Source organism: Plecotus auritus (genome assembly GCF_963455305.1).
Source record: "Plecotus auritus genome assembly, chromosome: 7".
NCBI lineage: Eukaryota > Metazoa > Chordata > Mammalia > Chiroptera > Vespertilionidae > Plecotus > Plecotus auritus.
In genome coordinates, this window is record NC_137774.1 from 21,195,526 (window position 1) to 21,219,648 (window position 24,123).

The 24,123-nt window shown below is 39.7% G+C and overlaps 1 protein-coding gene across 2 annotated transcripts in view; it reads left to right on the forward strand.

Moving 5' to 3' along the window:
• Positions 1–11,602: 11,602 nt before the first annotated feature.
• Positions 11,603–24,123, forward strand: part of KANSL1 (KAT8 regulatory NSL complex subunit 1) — a 177,045-nt gene continuing 164,524 nt past the window's right edge. The window contains exons 1-2 of one of the 2 annotated variants that reach the window (XM_080680385.1): positions 11,603–11,629; positions 13,464–13,603. The gene's annotated coding sequence lies outside the window, so the exon portion shown is untranslated. Of the gene's footprint in view, positions 11,630–13,463; positions 13,604–24,123 lie in introns of those variants that run through there. The other variant, XM_080680383.1, reaches the window with a different exon arrangement.

Genomic DNA, 24,123 nt, shown 5'->3' on the forward strand with positions numbered 1-24,123 from the left:
TTTTTGTCAGTTGACTGTATTAAATTTAGTTTCTATTTAAGATTATATTATCTGCAAATAATACCATTAATTCTTTTTTCATCCTTGTGTGAAATACCTCATTTCTTTTTTAATTGCTAGGGCTGGCATCACCAATTAAGAGCAGGAGCAGCTATAATAGCAAGCACTCATTACCTTATTTCTAATCTTAAAATGCTTCTTAATTTTCTCAAGCTTTTAACTCACTGATACAATCTAAAGCCACTAATATTCCCTTTGCTAGTCTTGTCAATCACAACACTTACTCCCACTTCAATTACCAGTTATAACATTGGTTCTTAGTTAAGACACCTCATTTCTATTCTTTTCAATGGTTTTTATGATGACTGGATGCTGCTGAAATGTATCTGTCTATTTTATTTTTTAAAATATATTTTTATTAATTTCAGAGAGGAAGAAATGGAAACAGCAATGATGAGAGAGAATCATTGACTGACTGCCTCCTGCATGCCCCCCACTGGGGATTGAGCCTGCAACCTGGGCATGTGCCCTTGACTGGAATCAAACCCAGGACCCTTTAGTCCGTAGGCCAATGCTCTTATCTACTGAGCCAAACTGTCTAGGGCGTATCTGTCTTGTTTTAAAAAGCATATTGAGACTTCTGGAGCTGGAAAACAATGGCAGTAGCCTGATTACAAATATGCCCCTCACTCTCCCTAAACAACCATAAAATCAAGTAGAACAATTAAAAACTACACAGGATTCATGCCTTCATTACTAGAATACAAATTGTAAGTACAAAACAACTTTTCCAGTAGGGACCTTGCTACCACCATAAGCTTGTGGGTGCTGAGAATGTGGAACGAGGTTAAATTGCTTAGTGGATCAGCAGAATGGAATAGAAGACTTAGAGGAAGCACAGGCAGAATCTATAGGAAAGAAAAAGTGACGTAAATGCGAACTATTGAACACAGGTTGGGACTTGATAGATCATTCCCCTCACTTCAGGAAAAGGTTTGAAAATGTGTGGGACCAAGAACAACAGCCTCATAGAAGTGGTGTTTCTAGGGAAGAACTGGGAGAACCAGACATGAAGAAGAGACGGTGAAAGGAAAAGGATGAAATGTAAGACTGGTCGAAAAGAGAAACAAGGTATATTGATCTTCCCACCCTCACCAACAAATCCTTAAACTGCACAGAATAGGGTGAACAGACAGATAAGGACTCTCAGTTGAAGAATTCTTGTCCATGAGATTATTTAGAGTGGAGTATAGCAGTCCACACACATACAAAGTATTGCAAAAAGTCCAAAAATGTAAATTAAAGCCTTTGTGATAAATGTCTCCCCAAAAGCAGTCACAAAGCTAAAGAAAAATAACCCTTTTAAAAGGATGAGAAAGTGGATCGGCTGGCATGGCTCAGTGGTTGAGCGTTCACCTATGAGCCAGGAGGTCATGGTTCAATTCCTGGTCAGGGCACATGCCTAGGTTGCGGGCTCCATTCCCTATGGGGGTTATGCAGGATGTAGCCAATTAATGATTCTCATCATTGATGTTTCTATCTCTCACCCTTCCTCTGAAGTCAATAAAAATGTATTTTACAAAAACTACACTGAGATACAATTCCTTACCCAACAGATTAGCAAAAAATCAAAACTTGAGTCTACATTCAGTTGGCAAAGCTGTGGGAAACAGGCACTCTCCTACATTGGTGGGGATGCAAAATGTACAACCTGTGAAGCAGAATTTGGCAGTATACAGCAAAACTCCATACGCATCTACTCTTCACCCAGCAAACCCACCTCTAGGAATTTACCTAGAAGATACACCTCAAAAATACATTTGCATAAGTTTATTCATTATAGCATTATTTGTAATTGCAAAATATTAGAAACTAAATGCCCAAGCATAGAAGATTGGTTGGATAAACCGGTACACAACAGAGTACTCTGCAGCTGTCAAAAAAAGGATAATCTCTATGAACTGTTATGAAATTATTTTTAGGAGATGTTAAGTGAAAAGTAAAGTGCAAAAGATCATACACATATTTTGTATAAGAAAAAAAAAGGAGCCATAACCGGTTTGGCTCAGTGGATGGAGCGTCGTCCTGCGGACTGAAGGGTCCCAGGTTCGATTCCGGTCAAGGGCATGTACCTGGGGTTGCGAGCACATCCCCAGTGGGGGGCGTGCAGGAGGCAGCTGATCTATGTCTCTCTCTCATCGATGTTTCTAACTATCCCTCTCTCTTCCTCTCTGTAAAAATCAATAAAATAGATTTTTAAAAAAAAAAAGGAAAAAAAAGGAAGTAAAAACATCTATAATTTGCTTCTCAAAAAGGAAACAATGGAAGGATAAACCAGAACATAGTGAAGTTGGTTACCTTTAACAGGTGAGGAATGGAATGGAAGGGATTTGGGAGGGAGTGGTACTTTCCTGATTATAATTTTTAAAATATATATTTTTTTATTGATTTCAGAGAAGGAGAAAGAGATAGAAACATCAACGATGAGTGAGAATCATCATTCGGTTGCCTCCTGCATGTCCCACACTGGGGATGGAGCCTGCAACCCGGGCATGTACTCTGACCGGTAATTGAACCGTGACCTCCTGGTTCATAGGTCGATGCTCAATCACTGAGCCACCCCAGCCAGGCTGATTATACTTTTTTAAATATTTTTATTTTTGAGAGCATATTAATATGCTACATATTTTTAAAAACAATAAGAATTAGAAAGAGGAAAAAAATAAAAATGAAATAGAAACAAATGAACCTAACTGTAGTTTTTCTAGTGAGTACCAGAACCAGCCTGGGAAGGGGAGTGCAGGGTAGGACTAAGAAGAGCTAACTGAAATAACTTATGAACGGCCAAAACCGGTTTGGCTCAGTGGATAGAGCGTCAGCCTGCGGACTGAAAGGTCCCAGGTTCGATTCCGGTCAAGGGCATGTAACTTGGTTGCGGGCACATCCCCAGTAGGATGTGTGCAAGAGGCAGCTGATCAATGTTTCTGACTATCCCTCTTCCTTCCTCTCTGTAAAAAATCAATAAAATATATATTTTAAAAAAAATAACTTACGAACAAAGTATTTCACTATATACCCTCAGTCTTGGGAAGGATAGGGTGTATGTTGGGGCAGTGATGGGAGATAAAAGTGAAAACAAATCCTGAACTCTTTAGTAAGTTTGCTTATTTAAGTGGTATAAATGAAGCAATGGGAAACTAAGATATATCACAGGATTGAACAAATGAATAAATGTGTTGATATTGTGGATTGGAATTCTAACTGGAAGAAGATAACAAATATGGAGAGGAAAAAACAGGTATGTCCTTCAACTTCTGGCCTGACTCTAACAATAGAGTCAGTTAGATACTATCATTTTCTGGAAAGTGGTTGCTATCCCTCACCTTCTGGGCTTTGTACATACTATTCCCTCTGTGCCTCTCTTTCCAATCTTACCTCCATACTGCCTTCTATCTCAGCCCCTATTTCATTGTAATGGCTTGCCTTTTTTTTTTTTTTTTTTTTTCTGTCTTCTCCACCTCCATGTAAACTTTGAAGGCAGCAGCACTATCTTATCACATCTTCAGGGCCTTGGCAGTGGCTGGCATGCGGCAGGTGCTCAATACTATTTTCTTAATGACTTTTGAAGATGAGATGGACAGAAACTTAATTGCTAAAAGTAAGCAGCATTCAACTACTGGGGTTCAGGAGGGAGAACCCAGTGACCTGTGCTACTACATACATTAGGAAGAAATAAAGTCAGCATATACCTACTAGCATTTTACTCTGGCCCTGTTGAATATCACTGCCCAATGATCTCTTAACTAAGCTGATGACAATGGAAATAAAAGGAAATTTTAAATGTGATATTGTGAAAGAAAACTAATATAAGTGAGTGAATATAGGGGCAATATGTACAACTCAGGACCTCATCTCTTTTCATATTTTAATCCAGAAGGCCAGAGTCCTAAGGATTGAACAACAATAGCATCAGCCAATTTTTATTGAGCATCCACTGTGTGCAAAACTTCACCTGTGTTAATCTTTACAACAACTCTAGGAAGTAGGTATTATTGGGAAAACTGAGGGATAAAGTCATTTGCCTAAGATTCTTCATGGTAAAACCACTGCTATTGCTATCTTATCCTCTTAACTTTTTAATACATATTTTTGTGAACAAGTATTTATTTAGGCTTCTGTGTCTGGCAGTGCCCTGTGTAAAATAAAATATAGAAGACAGTTTCCAGCCCTAGCCGGTTTGGCTCAGTGGATAGAGCATCGGCCTGCGGACTGAAGGGTCCCAGGTTCAATTCCAGCCAAGGGCACATGCCTGGGTTGTAGGCTTGATCCCCAGTGTGGGGCGTGCAGGAGGCAGCCGATCAATGATTCTCTCTCATCATTGATGTTTCTATCTCTCTCTCCCTTCCTCTCTGAAATCAATAAAAGAAAGAAAGAAAGAAAGAAAGAAAGAAAGAAAGAAAGAATGAAGAAAGAAAGAAAGAAAGAAGACAGTTTCTACCCTCAATGAGCTTATGATCCATTTAAAATGCTTAATTTAAATGATTTTTTGAATAAGTGAGACTTTGACATGATTCAAAGATTAACGAGAAAAATTCTCCTGTCACTTCATCTTCCAGCTCCTGTTTCCCCTTCTTGGAAGCAACCAGTGTTATTGAATGTATATTCTTCAGCAATATGTTTTAAGCGTATATAAGTTCATATATGTAAAGGTTTTTTTTTTTAATATATTTTATTGATATTTTACAGAGAGGAAGGGAGAGGGATAGAGAGCTAGAAACATCGATGAGAGAGAGAAACATCGATCAGCTGCCTCCTGCACACCTCCCACTGGGGATGTGCCCGCAACCAAGGTACATGCCCTTGACCGGAATCGAACCCTGGACCCTTCAGTCCGCAGGCTGACGCTCTATCCACTGAGCCAAACCGGTTTCGGCTATATGTAAAGGTTTTTTTTTTCTCTTTCTTTCCTTACCCAAATGGAAACAGGGCATAAACATTGTTTGATACCTTTAAAAAAAAAAAAAATGGGCCAAAACCGGTTTGGCTCAGTGGATAGAGCGTCGGCCTGCAGACTGAAGGGTCCCGGGTTCGATTCCTGTCAAGGGCATGTACCTTGGTTGCGGGCACATCCCCAGTGGGAGGTGTGCAGGAGGCAGCTGATCGATGTTTCTCTCTCATCGATGTTTCTAGCTCTCTATCCCTCTCCCTTCCTCTCTGTAAAATATCAATAAAATATATTTAAAAAAGCCAAAACCGGTTTGGCTCAGTGGATAGAGCGTCGGCCTGCGGACTGAAAGGTCCCAGGTTCGATTCCGGTCAAGGGCACGTAACTTGGTTGCGGGCACATCCCCAGTGGGAGGTGTGCAGGAGGCAGCTGATCGATGTTTCTCTCTCATCGATGTTTCTAACTCTCTATCCCTCTTCCTTCCTCTCTGTAAAAAATCAATAAAATATATTTAAATATATATATATATATATATATATATATATATATATATATTTTTTTTTTTTTTTTTTTTTTAAATGTATCCAGCCCTGGCTGGTTTGGCTCAGTGGATAGAGCATCGGCCTGTGGACTAAATGGTTTGATTTTGGTCAAAGGCACATGCCTGGCTTGTGGGCTCGGTCCCCAGTCAGGGGCGTGCAGGAGACAGCCAATCAATGGTTCTCTCTCATCGTTAATATTTCTGTCTTTCCCTCTCTCTTCCTCTCTGAAATCAATAAAATATACTAAAAACAAAACAAAAAACGAAATAAAATAAATAAACTGAAAAAAAAAAACACAAAAAACCGTATCCAGAGATCAAGCTCTAGTGGTATATGTAGGTACAACTTCTTTCTTTTTTATAGCTGGCTAATATTCCATTGTATATCTGATAACAGCAATATAGCAATAATGGTAATGACATTAAATACTTATGCAGTAGCTACACACTATTCTAAGAGTCTTCCCTATATTAGTATATTTAATCCTCTCAACAATACTATGAAATAGGTATGACTATTATTCCCATGTTGTAGAGATGGAAACTGAGGCATTGATTGTTTAAATAACTTGCCCAATGTCACAAAATTAACAAGCAATGGACAAGACCAGCTACCTAATTTGTGGAGTCCAGTGCAAAATAAATGTGTGGATTTCTTGTTCAAAAAGCAGAAAAAAAGTGCCATTAAAGGTACTAAAATATAAAATGTTTCCCTTTCTTTCATGGTCTCTGTCTTGACTCGTTATGGTTTTTTTGTTGTTGTTGTTATTTAATGTCATCTAAGCAAAGAAAAATTAAAAAATTTAAATCATCAAGCAAGAATTTTGCCATATATCTTTATCTTGTCCACTGCCAGTTTTAAAGATCATTTATTTAACTCATATGTTGAATTGCTGAAATTATACAATTATTCATATTTTGTTGCTTGTACCTGCACATGTATTTTGTTCTTACCAGAATAGTGGGAACTCTGAATAAACCATCTCAAATGTTTTGATTTCACTTCTTGCTATGGGCATATTCTACTAACACTCCACTTTCAGCTTACTGATGAGTAAGGAAGGACTGAAAGGAAAAGGAACTCCAGACTGACTTTTCCTTTTTTAAAAATTTTTTTAAATTGATTTCAGAGAGGGAGAGAGAGATAGAAACATCAATGATGAGAGATAATCATTGATCAGTTGCCTCATGCATGCCTCTCCCTGGGGACCAAGCCCACAACCCAGACATTTGCCCTGATGGGGAATCCAACCTGAGACCCTTTGGTCCACAGGCCAACACTCTATCCACTGAGCCAAAGCAGCTAGGGCTGCCTTTTCCTTTATGTCATTTTCAGGATCAGTGATTGGTTAATTCAAAGAAGTAACATGAGTAAGAAAAGATAGGATACAGTTCCTTGTCTTTCTCGTTTCTTAGAATACGTTACCTTTTTTCTGGGTTGGAACAGAAAGTTCTATTCAGTCATATATGTAACACACATGCCCTGCATTCACTTTGAATCTTGAACTCCCACATTACAGGTCCCCCAGAATTCTGTGCTCATGGGGCATCACCAATGCCTTATGTAAATGGCGTGACAAGGAATGGTGACACCTAATTGTGCATATCTCCTCTTCTTGCTCATGCATTTGCTTCATTGGCCCATTGGACTTCATTTACAAAACCCAAGTTCAAAAGTAAAATCATTAAAAATTTCAAGATGGCAATAGCAGAGTATGGGGCCCTTCTGAGTGTGGGGCCCTATGTGACTGCACAGTTGTTATGCCCATGAAGCCAGTCCTGGTGACAGAGCAGGAGTCAAATAATAATTTATTTAACCAGTCCTATAATAAAGTGCATTTAAGTTTTCTTCATCTTTTGCTATTAGAATGTTCGTTAAAAAACAAACTAATAAGTATGTATATACAGATTATCTCAGATTTTGGAAGTAGGGGAATATTTATTATACTTTTAAAATTTTATTTAATGTGCTTTGATAAAATCTTACTTTTATATTCTCTGGTTGAGATTTAAGGCTTCTTCCTCATGAACAACTGTATGATGACAATGAAATAAACAGCCCCATATTTCCCAATTTTTCAGAGAATATATCAGTAAGATAAATTCTGCAGCATAAAACAGTGCCTGCCACATAGTAAGGTGCTCAATAAATATTTAGGGAATAAATGAATAAATGAATAAATATCTAGAGTTGGAATTACTGGATTAAAAGGTATTTGCATTTATAATTTTGATGGTTATTGCCTAATTGCTTTCCATATAGATCCATAGATATTGGAAGAACTTATTCTTTCATCAGTGATGTAAAAAAATTGTTATTTCTCTCTTTCTATTGCCAACACAATGTTTAGTAAAAGTTTATCTTCATGACCTATTAGATGAAAATAGTACCTCAGCAGAACTTTAAATGCATGTTTTTGTCAAGTTGAGCATCTTTTAATTCATTTAAGAGCCATTCCTGTTTTAATTCTTGTAAATTTTCTGTCATAAACTTTGTTCATTTTTCTAGAGATGCTGTTTTTAAAATATTGTCATTGTGAAATATATATACTGAAAAAATATAAATGTTTTTGTACATTTTAATAAACACTTATGGAGCAAATACTTCTATCCCATCACCTGATCAAAAAGTAGAACACAGCCTGTCCCTAAGAACAACCTCCGCCCCAATCAAACAAAACTCCCTCTGTCCCGCTAATTCACCTTTTACTATGTCCATTTCCTTCCTTTTCTTTATAATCCTAACACCTATCTATGCATCCCTAAGCAATATAGTTCAATTTTGCCTGCTTTTAAACTTTACACAAATGGAATCATACTATGTATGCTTTATGAATCTTACTTTTTGTGTATGTGTTCAATATTACCTTTGTAAAAATTTCTATGTCGTTGAATATAACCATAATTTATTAATTTTCATGGTATGAATATACAATAATTTGACCATTTTACTCTTGGTAAACATTTGGGATGTTTCCAGTCTGGGGCACTAGGGAACAATGCTGCTATGACTATTCTTGTACAGTAATACTTATGCTTACTAGTAAAACTAGTGTTAAATTAATTTCCAATTGTATTAAATTATATCAAAGTCTTTTCCAAAGTGGCTGTGCCAGTTTGCACTTCCATCAGAAATGTATGAGGATTGCTGGTCTTTATTTCTTGATTTGTAGGAGGTCTTTATATACAGCATTATGGAAGCTAGCCCTTTGTAATAGGAGTAGCAAAATTTTCTTTCCAAGTTTGCAATCTCTTTAAAGAGGCACTGAGGTTCTTCCACCCACCTCTAGAGGAATGAAAATGTAACTGGAAGAAGTGAAGTATTCTAAATTTGAAGCATTTAAATAAAAAGTAGGAAATAAATAAATAAATAAAAAGTAGGTGCTCTGGGTTAGTCACTCTTAATTTGCTATTATACATGCCATTAATACAAATAATCATACCAGGAATTTTCCTGGAATGCTCTGGAATACAAGATGCAAAATGTAATAATAATGGTAGTTAAAAACTGCACTGTGTTAAATTTATTATATATATTAACTAATTTAATCCTCACAAAAACCCTAGGATGTAGGTACTATTTTTTCACCCCATTTTACAGATACATGAAATAAAAAGCTGGATTAAAGATGTTTTCTAGCCCTGACCGGTTTGGTTCAGTGGATAGAGCGTCAGCCTGCGGACTGAAGGGTCCCAGGTTCGATTCCGGTCAAGGGCATGTACCTTGGTTGCGGGCACATCCCCAGTGGGAGGTGTGCAAGAGGCAGCTGATCGATGTTTCTCTCCCATCGATGTTTCTAACTCTCTATCCCTCACCCTTCCTCTCTGTAAAAAATCAATAAAATATATTAAAAAAAAAAATAAAGATGTTTTCTAGGGCCAATTTAAGTAAAATTAATAAACCCAGGAAATATTCTTTTTTAACTGATAAAGGTTTCTTTTTTTAAAAAAATATATTTTATTGATATTTTACAGAGAGGAAGGGAGAGGGATAGAGAGCTAGAAACATGGATCAGCTGCCTCCTGCACACCTCCCACTGGGGATGTGCCTGCAACCAAGGTACATGCCCTTGACTGGAATCGAATCTGGGACCCTTCAGTCCGCAGGCCGATGCTCTATCCACTGAGCCAAACCGGTTTCGGCGATAAAGGTTTCTTTTTATAATTTGTTTTTCCTCTTGGGGATTAATGATACCCCATCTTTGGTTCCTTTTCCCCATCTTCTCAGATCTGCTATATACTGTATAGCTCTCTCTTTTTCTTTGAAAAAAGACAACCTGTATATATCTTTCGTCCAACCCTCACTCATAGTCCCTTGCTCTTTTAGTCAGAGGGATATCAGAAATCTGCAGGTAGAGAGTGCTTGGAGCAAATGGGAGAGGAGTAGACAGAGCAAGAGATAAGAAGCCAAGGGAAGGGTCACAGCCTGGCATGGTATGTGGAGGGTGGAAAGAATGCTTTCTTTAGGGTATGGTTTCCTAAACTGTGGTCCAGAGATTAGGAAATCAACGAACTTACAAAAGCATATGCCTTAATTTTGCTAAAGTGTAACAGAAAATTAGCATTTCCTTCCAGTACAAATGGAGACAACAAACCAAGTAATATTAGCAGTACCTGTGATCTTGTCACCAATAGAAATCACAGATTTTTTCAAATATATTACAGTTGTTGCAGAGATCTTGAAATATTATTTAAGTTAATTTATGGGCCTCAAAGTTACTGTGGTTATTAGATCTTATTATTTAATACATTAATATAAAATACATTAATATAATATAATTGAAAATTGTGGTTTAATATCATTGCTTTCCTTTGCATTCCTATGTACGTTTGCTATGCATTTGAAAACATTCTGAGAAGAGGACCATATGCTTCATCAGACTGAAAAGGGTCTGTGGTTTGAAAAAATTAAGAACGCTGCTAAATGGATATTTTCTTGGCTTTCATTCTTTACTAAATGAGCCTAAACGGTCCCTGATGTGAGTCTCAAGACCGGTGAGGTTCTTATAGTTTTATTATTCTATTTTTCCAGATACCCTTCCTCCCTTAACGTTCATGCTTCTTCAATACTGTTTTTCTTACCTAACTGACCCTCATTCTGTTTCTTTTCATCCTCCTGTGGGTTTCTTTTACATTTCTATGGGGAGGGACTCCCAGATCTCCTCTAGTCCAAATTTTCCACTCTTTACCAGGTCCCTAACTCCAGTTGCCTCTAGGACAAATCCACTTAGTTTTACTACTGGCATCTGGATCTTAATATATTAAAAACTAAAATTCCTCCCTAAATCTGCACATTGTCCCACTTTGTCTGGACGACCATCTTGTCTGTCCCTCTGGTTTTCCAACCTTAGAATATTTTTAAATTTAAATCAATTACTTAACAACAGTAGCAGCAGCAGCAGCAGCAACAACAACAAAACACCTGGAATCTTTGTGAATGGTACAAAAATCAAAAGATACAAAAGGATGTGCAGTGAAATGTTGTCTTCCTTCCACCTGGTCTCCTAGGCACTCAGTTCTCCCGCCCGGGAGGAAACCACTGTTACTAGCACTTTGAGTCATTTTGATTCCTTCTGATATTGGCTATATCTCAAGTCCTTCCCTGTTTGTGAGATGTGTACCCTTTCCTCTCCAGGCTCTCGTGACCTTATATCTGACTGAGTTTATATGTAAGTATTTGTATGTGTATATTTTATATACATTTATAAAATCTCGATGGCCTTCCGGCCTCGAGTTTTCATCACGTCGCTTCCTGGATGAAGAACCTACAAGGGTGAGGGGCCAGGGTTGGGGGTGATGGAGAATTGGATCTAAAGGGGACTTAGGTAGAGGGCTCGGAGTGGCCGACTGGTGGGAAGCTCTGCCAGGATGCCTATTTCTGTCCTTCCCACCTCCGGCCTTCTTTCAGTCCTCCTGTTCAAATGTCTCTCTTTTCCCAAAGCCGAGACAGAGACAGCGAGATACACAGAGACAGAGACGCCGGGGCACCAGCATCCTCTCCCCCTTCTGTCCCGCCCCGCCGCTCTGACGGACAGCCGCCATCAGCCAATGCTACTCAGGATGTGCTCTGGAAGGGCCAATGAGAGACAGAGGAGGGCGGAAGATTCCCCGCCCCCACTTCTAGGCTTGGTTGAGCCGTGCAGGTAGGTCCGGGGCCCGGGGAGCCGCCGTTGGCACTGGTGCCCCGGGGGGGTGGGTTCCCGAGTCGGTAGGGGTGATGGTGGGGAAGGGGAGGAGGTCCCGTCCGCGGGAGTCCAAGGGGGCGGCCCGGCCGGGAGGTGGGGGGCCGCAGGGCCCGTGGAGCTGGCGCCGCCGAGGGCCCTGGAAGCGGCTGGGCTGGGGGAGCGGAGAAGCGTGTGTGGGGCATAGAGACCCCCGCCCCGTTCCCACTCCCAGGACTGGGCCGCGGGCTGCCTGCCGAAGGGTCGGGGGCCTGGTGCCCGGGGGCCGGCCGAGGCCAGGCCTAGGGCCGGGGGCGCCGAGGAGAGCCCGGGGCGCAAGGCCGAGCCGAGGTGGGACGGACCGACGCGGAGGGGAAGGGAAGCTGCATCCCGCGGGCCGCCCCTCCTGAAGCGAGCCGGGGCAACGGCCGAGGCGCCCCTGTCCTGAGCCCACTTCCCCGGTCGCCCCCTCTCTAACAATGGGGATGGGGCAGAAGGAGTCACCCTACTGCGGGAAGGTGAGGCGGATAGGTTTGGGACCAGGGTCCAAGGTGGGGGGAGGGGTGGGAACTCGGGCTGTCCCCTTTCTCTTCTCCCCATGTCTTTTGCAGTGGGGATCCCGGAGGGGCTCCTAAATCCTCCTGAGACTTGGGTCAAGAGTCATACTCCTTCCCCTTACCCCTACCCCCCCAAAAAATCCGATGAGCGTTAGGGAAAGTGATGGCAAGTCTTCCAAGCCGAAGTGACAAATGTATAGCAGGAACAAATCTACACCAGAACATTTTTAAAACATTTTTCTTTAGAAAATGAGGGTATTGTAGTCTTTGATTTTTCGAAATTTATTTTATAGAGGTGGGTGCTGTTATTTTTGTTCCTATTCAGGCAAGCCTCCATTTTAAGCAAAGCAATAACTGGTTAAGCTGGAATTTTTATTCAGGCCTAGGATTTGAACAAGGATTCTGCGAGAGAGGTCATTTAATCCATCTTCCTACCTCCAGGCAAACTTGGCTCCCTCCTGGTCCTCAAAATTAAGTTGTTTGGTTTGCTTTTAAAGATCTCTAGGAAAGAAGGGCCTTTTATTTGCTTGTAGCACTTCAGTCAAGAATAGGTTTTTAAGTAGAATGGGTTCTGAAACTTAATAAAATTATGACAATGAGAGTGATCAGAGAGGTTTTCATTAAATAAAATTAAATGTGGCAAGGGTCTTTTTTAGATGGTCAGTTAACAAATCACTTTCTATAGTGTTTATGAAGTGCCCTGGATGGATAATTATTTTTCTATCTGGGATTTTGTTTTTCTTTTTTTTTTTTTTTTTTTTTTTTTTTTTTTTAAATATATTTTATTGATTTTTTACAGAGAGGAAGAGAGAGAGAGGGATAGAGAGAAACATCGATGAGAGAGAAACATCGATCAGCTGCCTCCTGCACACCTCCTACTGGGGATGTGCCCGCAACCAAGGTACGTGCCCTTGACCGGAATCGAACCTGGGACCCTTCAGTCCGCAGGCCGACGCCCTATCCACTGAGCCAAACCGGTTTCGGCTGGGATTTTGTTTTTCTAATGATTTGATATTATCTAAAATTTTATATTATCTAAAATATGTATTACACATTTAATCCACTTTTTATGTAAAATATATTTCTTCATATATATGGATATACACATGCCCACAGTTGCTAATTTCCAAAGAGGATGTGTTTTGTACTTCTCTTTAGGATGGTGAGGCAGTAGTACTTCAAATCTCTGTCCACGTAGCTTAAACTATTTACTCATTCTTGATCATTTTTTTAGTCTAAATGGAAGTCTTCTCTTTCAGATACCTTCTTGAAACAAAACATTTTTTCCACCTGCTGATACTTGGTAACTGAGGGATTACTAAGACTCCCTTCTTGCTCATTTTTGAGTATTGTCTGAACTATTCCTGACACTATGAATGCTATTCAGATGCCTCTTAAGGTAAGATGTGTTATTTTTAAAATTAAAGGCCTAATTTATTTTTTAGAATTGAGAATATTCTAATTCTCAAATTTGCAGTTCATTAAACCTCTTACCTGACATTCCTTTCCACTCAAAAACTATTGTGTTTGCTTCCAAGGACTGATTGGTTATTCCTTACTTTGTATTGCTACTTTTCTTGGTTATTGGAGTTAAAATATTAGTGAAGTTCTCAAATTAACTTGCATTATATATATATGTGTTATTTTTTTAACTTAAAGTTATGACACCCACATAGTTGTAAAATTCTGCTCCTATCTAAGTAGGATGGATGGGCAATTCGGACATCTAGGTCCACTTTCAAACAAGTACTTTAGAGTCAGAGGTACTAGGGTGTGACCCACTCTTGCAAATCTGTAGCTGATTCATGTGTTACAAAAGATGTGTCATTAACCATTTGTTTATCTGAAACTTCATATAGGATATAAGAACATTCTAAGACCAGTTGGTTTATGGATACAACTCTGTTGGAGAGTGACCCTACTGTTTCCTAGTCCTTTGCATGGGAATGAATTTACATTATTTTTCTCAACAGGTAGCACTTTGTGCCACGTTTCACCTCACAGGACAAACCTCTTTTGGGCAGTGTGGACAGATGATCTTTTATTTTTTCAAATATATTTTTATTGATTTCAGAGAGGAAGGGAAAAGTAGAGAGAGAGAGAGAGAAACATCAATGATGAGAGAGAATTATTGATTGGCTGCCTCCTACCTGTTCCCCACTGGGCATGTGCCCTGATGGAGAATCAAGCCCTCACCTCCTGGTTCATAGGTTGATGCTCAACCACTGAGCCTCGCTGGCCAGGCAACAGATGATCTTTAGATGAAGGAAAAAACACTCATTGATAACGGTTTTTCTCTAGTCTCTTGGCTGCTTTCAATCTCTTGTACATGGATGGCCAAAGGACACTCCATTGAGACTAAGCATAGGGGCCAAGTTTAAGACATACGTGGGGAGGAAAATGGGAGGAAGGATGGAGAAAGACAAGGAGTAATGGAAACCCTCCACCAGCTTCACCAGGTGGCATGGGTTGCCTTCCTTTGGAGCTAGATATTGTGTAATTAGATAATTTGTTGTGTGGTAATCTTTCCTGCAGAATTCCAAATTAATGCAGTGAATAAATCAGAGAATAATGCAACCTGTGTAAACTAAATATTTGGACTGTTGGAAATCTTTAGGTAAATGCAGACTGAGTTCTCCATCTTCGTTTATGTTCCAGCTGCTATTGTTGGATAATGAGGCTTATTTTAGTGTAAAGGAAGTCAAAGTCACACAGTTTTTCCAGTCATTCTTTCTGTAGAATTGGAGCAGTTGCAAGGGGAACCCAACCAGAAGTCCTGAACCCTTAGGAATTGGAGGACTTTGTACAAGAGTATTTCTCTTTGGTACTGAGAATTTAGCACCAGGATCTGGTGGCCTTTGTTATCTTTAGGATACAGACAAAGGGCTATCAGCAGGTACTAGTTCCCTAGAAACCCAAGAAAATTGGGATCAATATATTGGGTTTTATTTTACAGTCACCTTGGTTTTAATTAATGTATTAGGTACATAGAGTCCTGCTTTTTAAGGTATATATGCTGTTTAAGATTTCACCTCTAAATCTCTGAACCTGGAGTGTTTAATATACAGTTGGCCCATTAACAACCGGGGGGGGGGGGGGGGTTAGGGGTGCTGCCTCATCAAACCCCCCTGCCCCAGTCAAAAATAGCTAATGACTTTTGACTCCTCCAAAACTTAACTACTCATTGTTGTTGACAGTATTACTGATAACAAATAGTTGATTAACACATTTTGTTTGTTTTATGTATTATATGCTTACAATAAAAGAAGTCAGAGAAAAGAAAATTTATTAAGACAATCATAAGAAAAATAGTATTTATAGAAAAAAAACTAAACAGTTTAAGCTCACATTGTTCAGGGGTCAGCTGTAGTTTCACTGTAACCCCTGAAGCTGAACCAAAGACCTCTGGCTTGGCAGGAATACAGAATGGAAGTCAGACCTCTGTACCGTATGAGTTGCCACTTGTTAACTACTTAAGAATGTAGTTATGTGGCTGCCTTAATTTTATATTCCCTGCTAGTGGAAAACCTCTTCTAAATCTAAGCAAATGTTTTATTTGCTAACATTTTTTCTCCTCCTTTTTTACTTAAAAAAACTTAAGAATTATAATGTTTGATCTGGGCAGGAGAAAAAGCACTTCTTTGGGGGGAAGAGGATAGCATTGAATTTGCAGGATGGAAAATAAAAAAAGGAGAGAGAACTTTATTCCCTTTTTTTAGTTGTAAATATCCTTACAATGTTTCTGAGCTGTATTTTCAGGTTATAACTATTTACTTTTTTAGTAAAAACAAAACAAAACTGGTAGTCTAATTAAAATGGAGCCAACATGTTCATTTTCTATAGTTTTTATGCTTTGTTTCTGATTACCTTATTACAGCATGAACACTAAATGCATTACCTAAATGTTAGGCCTGAGTATATGCTTGTTTCCATGCTTCTAGAAAGTAGTGCCAATATTCACCCTTTTCACAAGCCAAAGTACCAAAGGAAACCTAAGTAACAAAGGAAAAATAACTTCAAACAGCAGCTCCTCAATTGAAGGCATTTTTATTAATTAGAAGTTCCTATGGAAATTATTTACTGCTTTCTGTCTATATCAGGGGTCTCCAGCTTTTTTATTGGTAGCTATGACTAAGCAATATCAGTGAAGTTTGCTGTTTCTAGGTCTAGTTGTCAGGGTAGGGTATGGGTGAGATGGGAGAGGAACAAGGAGGAGGAGAATTGGATGAGTTGGAGAAAAGAGCAAAAATGAAGATGAGGTGGAGAGAATAGATAGATGGTCTTTGGTATGTGATATGGTGCCCCCATCAGTTGTCTCAGATAGCTCTGGCTGTTCTGTGTGCTAGACTGAATTATGATGAAAGCAAGTAAAAAGTATTCTTTTTTTTAAAATATATTTTATTGATTTTTTACAGAGAGGAAGGGAGAGGGATAGAGAGTTAGAAACATCGATGAGAGAGAAACATCGATCAGCTGCCTCCTGCACACCCCCTACTGGGGATGTGCCCACAACCAAGGTACATGCCCTTGACTGGAATCGAACCTGGGACCCTTCAGTCCACAGGCCGACGCTCTATCCACTGAGCCAAACCAGCTAGGGCAAGTAAAAAGTATTCTTGACAAACAAAAGGACGAAATTCAAATATAATTCAATATGATATGGAAAGGTCTCCAAGATATAGTTAGGTGATAAGAGCAAGATGCAGAATAGTGTGTATGATGTGTTACCTTTTTTCAAGAAAGAAATGGAGGAAAGAAAATTTGTATTGGCTTGTGTATGCATTAAAAAAACTTTAGAAGAATAAACAAGAAAATGGTGACATTGGTTACATGTTAAGTCTAGGGACTTCGCAGGCAGAGGACATTGTGGGAAGGAGACATCCCAGTATATTATTTTTTTTTATTCTTTCCTGTTTGTATCAAAATAAAAAGTTACAAAATTAAAAAAAAAAAACAAACAAAAAAACAACCAGTATCTCAATCCTTACATTTTTTTCTTCTCCTGTGTCTGGAAGTCAAAGAAACAGTAAGGGGCCACATCTGAACACAAACAGCCCTTGACCAATGGCTGAAGAGAATACATGTACATGTTGTTCTGGGATCTTGAAGAATTTTGAATTTATAGATGTATATTTCTAAAATTAAATTATAAGGTCAGGCACTTAAAAATTTCACTTGCTCTTAAAGTTTTAGCATAGAAATATTTTTATGTTTATTTCTTCAAGTTGGCAAATTAGATACACTATCATGGTTCTTGGTTGTAAGATATTGGACAATTTTTTAATCTCTCTGTTAGGGTCCTCCTTTGTATTGGTAATAATATTTATTTCAGAGGATTGTTGTGTATGTTATATCGGTAAAGGACCTAGTGTCTGGCTTAATGAACTACTATTAATAATAGTTCCTTTTAGCCTAGTGATAAGAGTGGGGGTTGTGGCTGATTTTGGGCAAGTTCCTTAACCTCTTAGAGCCTTGGTGTGCCCTCATCCATAAAAGGGTATAATTATAATGTGTGGACCCTAGGACTACATGAGTTTCTTGATGCCAAGTGCTTAGATAACACTTGGTATGTGCTCAGTAAACTAGCTGCTTATTTTCTTCATGACACCTGTTTACTAGGGCTACTATAACAAAGTGCCACACACTGAGTGACTTAAACAACAGAAATTTATTGTCCTTCAGATCTGGAGGCAGAAGTGTAAGGGCAGGGACATGCTCCCCCTTTAAGGTGCTAGGACAGGATCTATTCCAGTCCTCTCTTCTAGCTTCTGGTAGTTCCTTGCAACATAACTCCAGTCTTTACATAGAGTTCTCCCTATGTGTGTCTTTGTGTTAAAAAAAATTCTCCTTTTTAAAAGGACAACAGTCATATTGGATAGGGCCCCACCTAATGACTTCATTTTAACTTTATTACCTCTGTAAAGACACTATCTCCAGCTAAGGTTACATTCTGAGGTACTGGGGGTTAGGAGTCCAAACTAACTTTTTTTTGGGGGGGAGGGGGGGTTCACACTTCAACCCATAACAATATCCAGTATCTTAGTCAGCCTCAAAGATGTCATTTATCATGGGTGGCAGACCCTTAACACCTATACATAGAAAATGAAAATTGGTGCAAATTGGTAACATGATTTAAAGAACTAGACTATTTCTTTTTCTTTAAATTTATCTTTATTGTTGAAAGTATTGCAGATGTCCCCTCCCCCCCCCGCCCCGCCCCAGGAGATTACTTCTTTAGGTTTTTTATGCACTTACGCTTATGTATAGATTTTTGTTATCATTGAAAATACAGATTTATATAAAATTGAAACTTGAGAAGGTAAGATTATTCTCTTTATTTTTATTTTTTTTTGGTATCAAACCAGTCTGATTTGAAAAATTAGGGTCAAGATTACAGTCTTGCTCTCTCTATGTTTCATCCTTTGTAGAAATTGATGGAACCTTGGGATTTCCTTAATCTGTAAGAATTAGAGCCAGGTATCTTATCTGTCTCTAGGGGGTTGGGAGGCAAGGATACTGGTAATGTGGAATTAATACCCCTTTCCCTGTGTGAATAAAGAGACATTTACATTAATCAGATGTCATATTTGAAAAAGCTCGAACATTTGGTTTTAAATTACATTGGGATAGGCAGTAGGGGTCACCCCAGAAATAATAGCAAGGCCTTAAGGAAGTTGCTCTGGCCTGACTGATTTGGCCAGCCCTCTGCTTGTGTTCCCTTCCTGTCTGTGTTTAGGTTAAAATTCAAACTTTTAAACATAGAATATAGACTCCTGATGATCTGGCTGCTGATGACCTTTCTGTTCTGTTTTTATTTATTATTATTATTATTTTAATTTATCTTTATTGTTGAAAGTATTACAGGTCTCCCCCTTTCCCCCACATCGACCCCCTCCTCCCCACTCCCACCTCCCTAGGCCTTCACCCCACTATTGTCTGTGTCCATGGGTTATGCATATATGCATATAAGTTCTTTAGTTAATCTCTTCCCGCCCTGCTCTGTTTTTTTTTTTTTTTTTTTAAATATATTTTATTGATATTTTACAGAGAGGAAGGGAGAAGGATAGAGAGCTAGAAACATCGATGAGAGAGAAACATCGATCAGCTGCCTCCTGCACACTCCCCTACTGGGGATGTGCCCGCAACCAGGGTACATGCCCTTGACCGGAATCGAACCTGGGACCCTTCAGTCCGCAGGCCGACGCTCTATCCACTGAGCCAAACCGGTTAGGGCGCTCTGTTTTGTTTTTAAACCATACCTTTCACCACTGGCCTGTATGCACCTCTCCTGAAACTTCTAGAGTTAAGACTTAAAAAAGTTACTATTTAGGCCCTAAGCTGGTTTGGCTCAGTAGATAGAGCGTCAGCCTGTGGACTGAAGGGTCCCAGGTTCGATTCCGGTCAAGGGCACATGCCCAGGTTGCAGGCTCGATCCCCAGTGTGGGGCATGCAGGAGGCAGCCAATCAATGATTCTCTCATCATTGATGTTTCTATCTCTCTCTCCCTCTCCCTTCCTCTCTGAAATCAATAAAAATAAAAAGTTATCATTTAGGTGAAAATCTTTTCAAAAGTTATTACATGCTTGTCTGCCTTAAAGAAGCACCCTGAATGAAAATTATTTTCTTCACAGTTTTTTTTTAAATTATTAAACTTACACTTTTTATTGATTACAGAGAGGAAGGATGTCCAAATGTCTGCTTAGGCCCGCTCCCCACGGACAGGCTGTTACTGTCCTTGTTCTTCCCTCTATTTTATTTTATTTTTTAAAAAATATATTTCATTGAATTTTTACAGAGAGGAAGGGAAAGGGATAGAGAGCCAGAAACATCGATGAGAGAGAAACATCGACCAGCTGCCTCCTGCACACCTCCTACTGGGGATGTGCCCTCAACCAGGGTACATGCCCTTGACCGGAATCGAACCTGGGACCCTTCAGTCCGCAGGCCGACGCTCTATCCACTGAGCCAAATCGGCTTCGGCCTTCCCTCTTTTTTAATGCTTTCTTTCTGATAGGCTAGTATACCAGCAAATAAAAATTGTATAAATTATTTGCCAAAGAAGAGTAAATAGATCTTTAGTGATGGTCGGAGAGACTTTTCTGTGGATAAAATACATGAAGAATGACAGGTTTTTGGCAGCCTGATGCAAAATGATGTGGTTTTGTGCATGTGCATTTTATGGATAGAAAGGGTTCATTGCTTTGCTCAGATTTTTTTTTTTTAAATTTTATTGATTTCAGAGAAGAAAGGAGAGGGGGAGAGAGATAGAAACATCAATGATGAGAGAGAATTATTGATTGGCCATCTCCTGCACAACTTCTTCTGGGGATCGGGCCTACAACCCTGGCGTGTGCCCTTGACTGGAATTGAACCCGGGACCCTTCAGTCTGCAGGCTGACACTCTATCCACTGAGCCAAACCAGATAGGGCCTTTACTGAGATTTGTACAGTGGTCTGGGACTGCTGTAGATAAGTACATGTTATAAAATTGCTTTGTCAGTTATTCTCAGATTTTTTCTCCTATTTTTCCATCCCGGAGTGAAGGAGTTTATAATTAGGTAATTTTGTTAGGACTGTGTGAAGAAAGACCATTTGACTAGTCTTGAGACAGTGCTGACCAGGCTGAGGCAGAGTTCAATAGATCATTTGACTAGTCCTGTGGTCGGCAAACTGCGGCTCTGTTGACTAGTGAGTTTGCCGACCACTGGACTAGTCCTGAGACAATGCTGACCAGGCTGAGGCAGAGTACAATTGGTAGGGCTGGAGTGAGGAAGGGAAGTTAGGTAGTTGGCCAGAGAGCAGCTCTGGGCATTATTGGCTGGTTTTCTCCAGAGGACAAAGGGACTAGGCTTGGTAAGTTCTGGAAGCTCAGGGAATAAATATTTAGGTACTAGATTTGAAGAAATTAAAAATATTATCTTTTAAAAAAATTATCTTTTTATTTTGAACAACCTAGTGATTTTTAGTTTTGGGTAGTTTTTTTTGTTACTGTTTTTTTTTAGAAATCATCTTGTGAAATGTTTGCATCTAGATCATACTTGAATAAGTGAGACTTGAATGAGTCAGATGAAGTGAAAACAGGAGTAAAATAATTAAATAAAAATATAAATTAAGGTTGTAATTCTAAAAGCATCTTACTGTGGGGGCTTCTTCAGAACTTAAACACCTGCCTTGATTGTAAAGGACCTGCCTTCCCCCAATGTCTTTCTGTCTAAGGTCATAGAGCACACAAAGCCTTATCAGGAAGACTGCCTTCTTGGGCCTATCCCTGTCCCTGCTTTTGTCTATTCCTGTACTAGGCCCACCTTGGTCTCTTGAGTTATTTTCTTCCCCCCTGTAGGGACCTCTGGCAGACAGTGTCTCTTCCCAACCAATTCCAACCTCTCATTCCCTGTTAGCTCTTGGCCCTCAGCTGATAAACACACTTTAGTCTTTCTCACTTTTTAGGAATACAAACCTACACCACACCCCTTTGTCCCCATCCAGCTTCTACCCAGGTGCTCCACTGAAATTGCCCTTACAGAGTTATTTCTGTTGCCCAACTTCAGAGGATCCCTTTCTGTTATTATCTTCTGAGGCCTCCTTATATTTCTTTTTTTAAAAAAAAAAATATTTTTATTGATTTCAGAGAGGAAAGGAGAGGAAGAGAGAGATAGAATCATCAATGATGAGAGAGACTCATTGATGAGCTGCCTCCTGCATGTGTCCTGGCTGGGAATCGAACTGTGACCTCCTGGTTCATAGGTCCATGCTCAACTGCTGAGCCACACCAGTAGGGCAAGCCTCCTTATATTTCTGACACTGTGGACCATTCCCTCTGGCTGTGGTGGTATCCCTCCTGGACTCTTTCTTGTCTTCATTTCTGAGAGGCAGAAGAGTGAGATGGAACATGGAATCGGAGCCAGGCTCCTAGATTCAAATTTCAACTCTTCCACTTACTGTGTATATCTTGAAAAAGTAATTTAACCTCTCTGTGCCTCAGTTATCTCAGCTGAAAAATGGAAAAAATAATAAGATAATAACACCTACCTCACAGGACTATTATGAGGAGGAAATGAGTTAGTACAGCAGTAAACAACCTTTCGGACCTCATGGACCACCAGTGGTCTGCGGACCACCGGTTGGTGAGCGCTGCTCCAAACGTTTCCTTAAACCAGCCATCGCCAACCTTTTGGACCTCGCAGGCCACCGGTTGTGGATGTCCTTTGTTCATTTCAAAATGACCTTAAAGTTCAACCTCTTCCTATCTTCATATCCCAGTGAGTGATACCATCACCCATCCAGTCATTTAATTCCTTCTTATGGCATATTAGTCACCATGTTCTTGAGATCCTAGTTTGTAATGTTTCCCTAGTCACCTCCACTTCTCCCTTCTGAGTTTAGACCTTCGTCACCCTTTGCCTGCATGACCTTCAATCACCTTTTGATCATTCTCCTTGACTGCCTTCCAAGTTGCTGTCATTGTAAAATGTAAATCTCATCATATGATTATGTGCCTCCTCCCCCACAGCTTACCTGGCTTTTGAGGTAAATGTCAAATGCTTTTGCCAAGCACCCAGGCCTTGCCAGATCATCTCTATTCCTGCCTGAGCGCTCTGTACTCAGCAGTGCTGAATTGCTTGAAGTTTCTTTTGTGCACCCTGTTGCTCCTTGCCTCTGGGCCTTCACACAGGCAGTTGCCTCTGTTTAAAATGGCCTCCATCCTGTTCTAGAAAGTAACAGTGATGATAGTAACAGTATCAACAACAATAGCTGATACAGCCTCATATGGCGTGGCCTTTGAGTGTGTGTACATTCCTAGTATTTCTCTTGTACAGTGATTGCAGGTTTTCTTCTCTCACCCAGCTAGCTAGTCTTGAAGTTCTTTGAGAGTAAGGGCTGTGTCTTGTTTTTTATCATCATTGCTTGCTGTCTGAGGACTACTTTGCCCAACCTGTGGAGTACATCTTTAGGGAGGGTACAGTGGAAAAGCTGAGTTAGTTACATCAATTCACCAATTCTGGCTTTACCCTGTGGAACTATAGGATCTGTGCAGCGCGTAGCTTTGGAATAAGGCAAAAGGTGTTTGTTTGGCCCTAACCAGTTTGGCTCAATGGATAGAGCGTTGACCTGCAGACTCAAGGGTCCCAGGTTCGATTCCGGTCAAGGGCATGTACCTTGGTTGTGGGCACATCCCCAGTAGTGGGTGTGCAGGAGGCAGCTGATTGATGTTTCTCGCTCTTGATGTTTCTAACTGTCTCTTCCTCTCCCTTCTTCTCTGTAAAAAATCAATAAAATATATTTTAAAAAAAGGTGTTTGTATTTTAATAATCTTCCATTGAATAATGAAGGGCATAGGTGTTTTTGCTTTCTTAGTGAGGATCTGTTTTTTGACAACCCAGTGTCATCTGGTAGCTACAATGTTTTCACATTAGTTAGAATAAAGTATAGGGAAATGGATATTATTTAGATTTGTGATGTTCCAAGCAAGTAATATATTTGGCAGTGAACTGATGGTAGTTTTAGAATTCCTTGTGAAATTAGTTTTTATACATTAGAGATCAGGTGTCCCCTCTCTTTTTCTCCATCACAGATCTGTTAAGTATGAATTTAGACACATAACATTTTATCTTTTATCATTGTGTTTGTAGCAACAGCCCAGAAAATAGACAAGCTTGTAATTGTAACCTACTGTTTTTTCAAATCCAGGTCTTGATCATGGTAGCAAATTTTTGGCCAGCAGGGGGAGCTAAAGTCACTAATATGTGACTCCTCCTCAACTGGTTTTCGAAGTTTGTCACAGGCAAAAGAAAGAAAAGCCTTACTGACAAATATGATCAGAGTTTACAAAGAAGAAATATAGTCGTTTCCTTGTTGCCAATAGAATTTGCAGTCCCTCCCCCCTACTTTGCATAGAACATCACATTGTCTTTAGGGAAC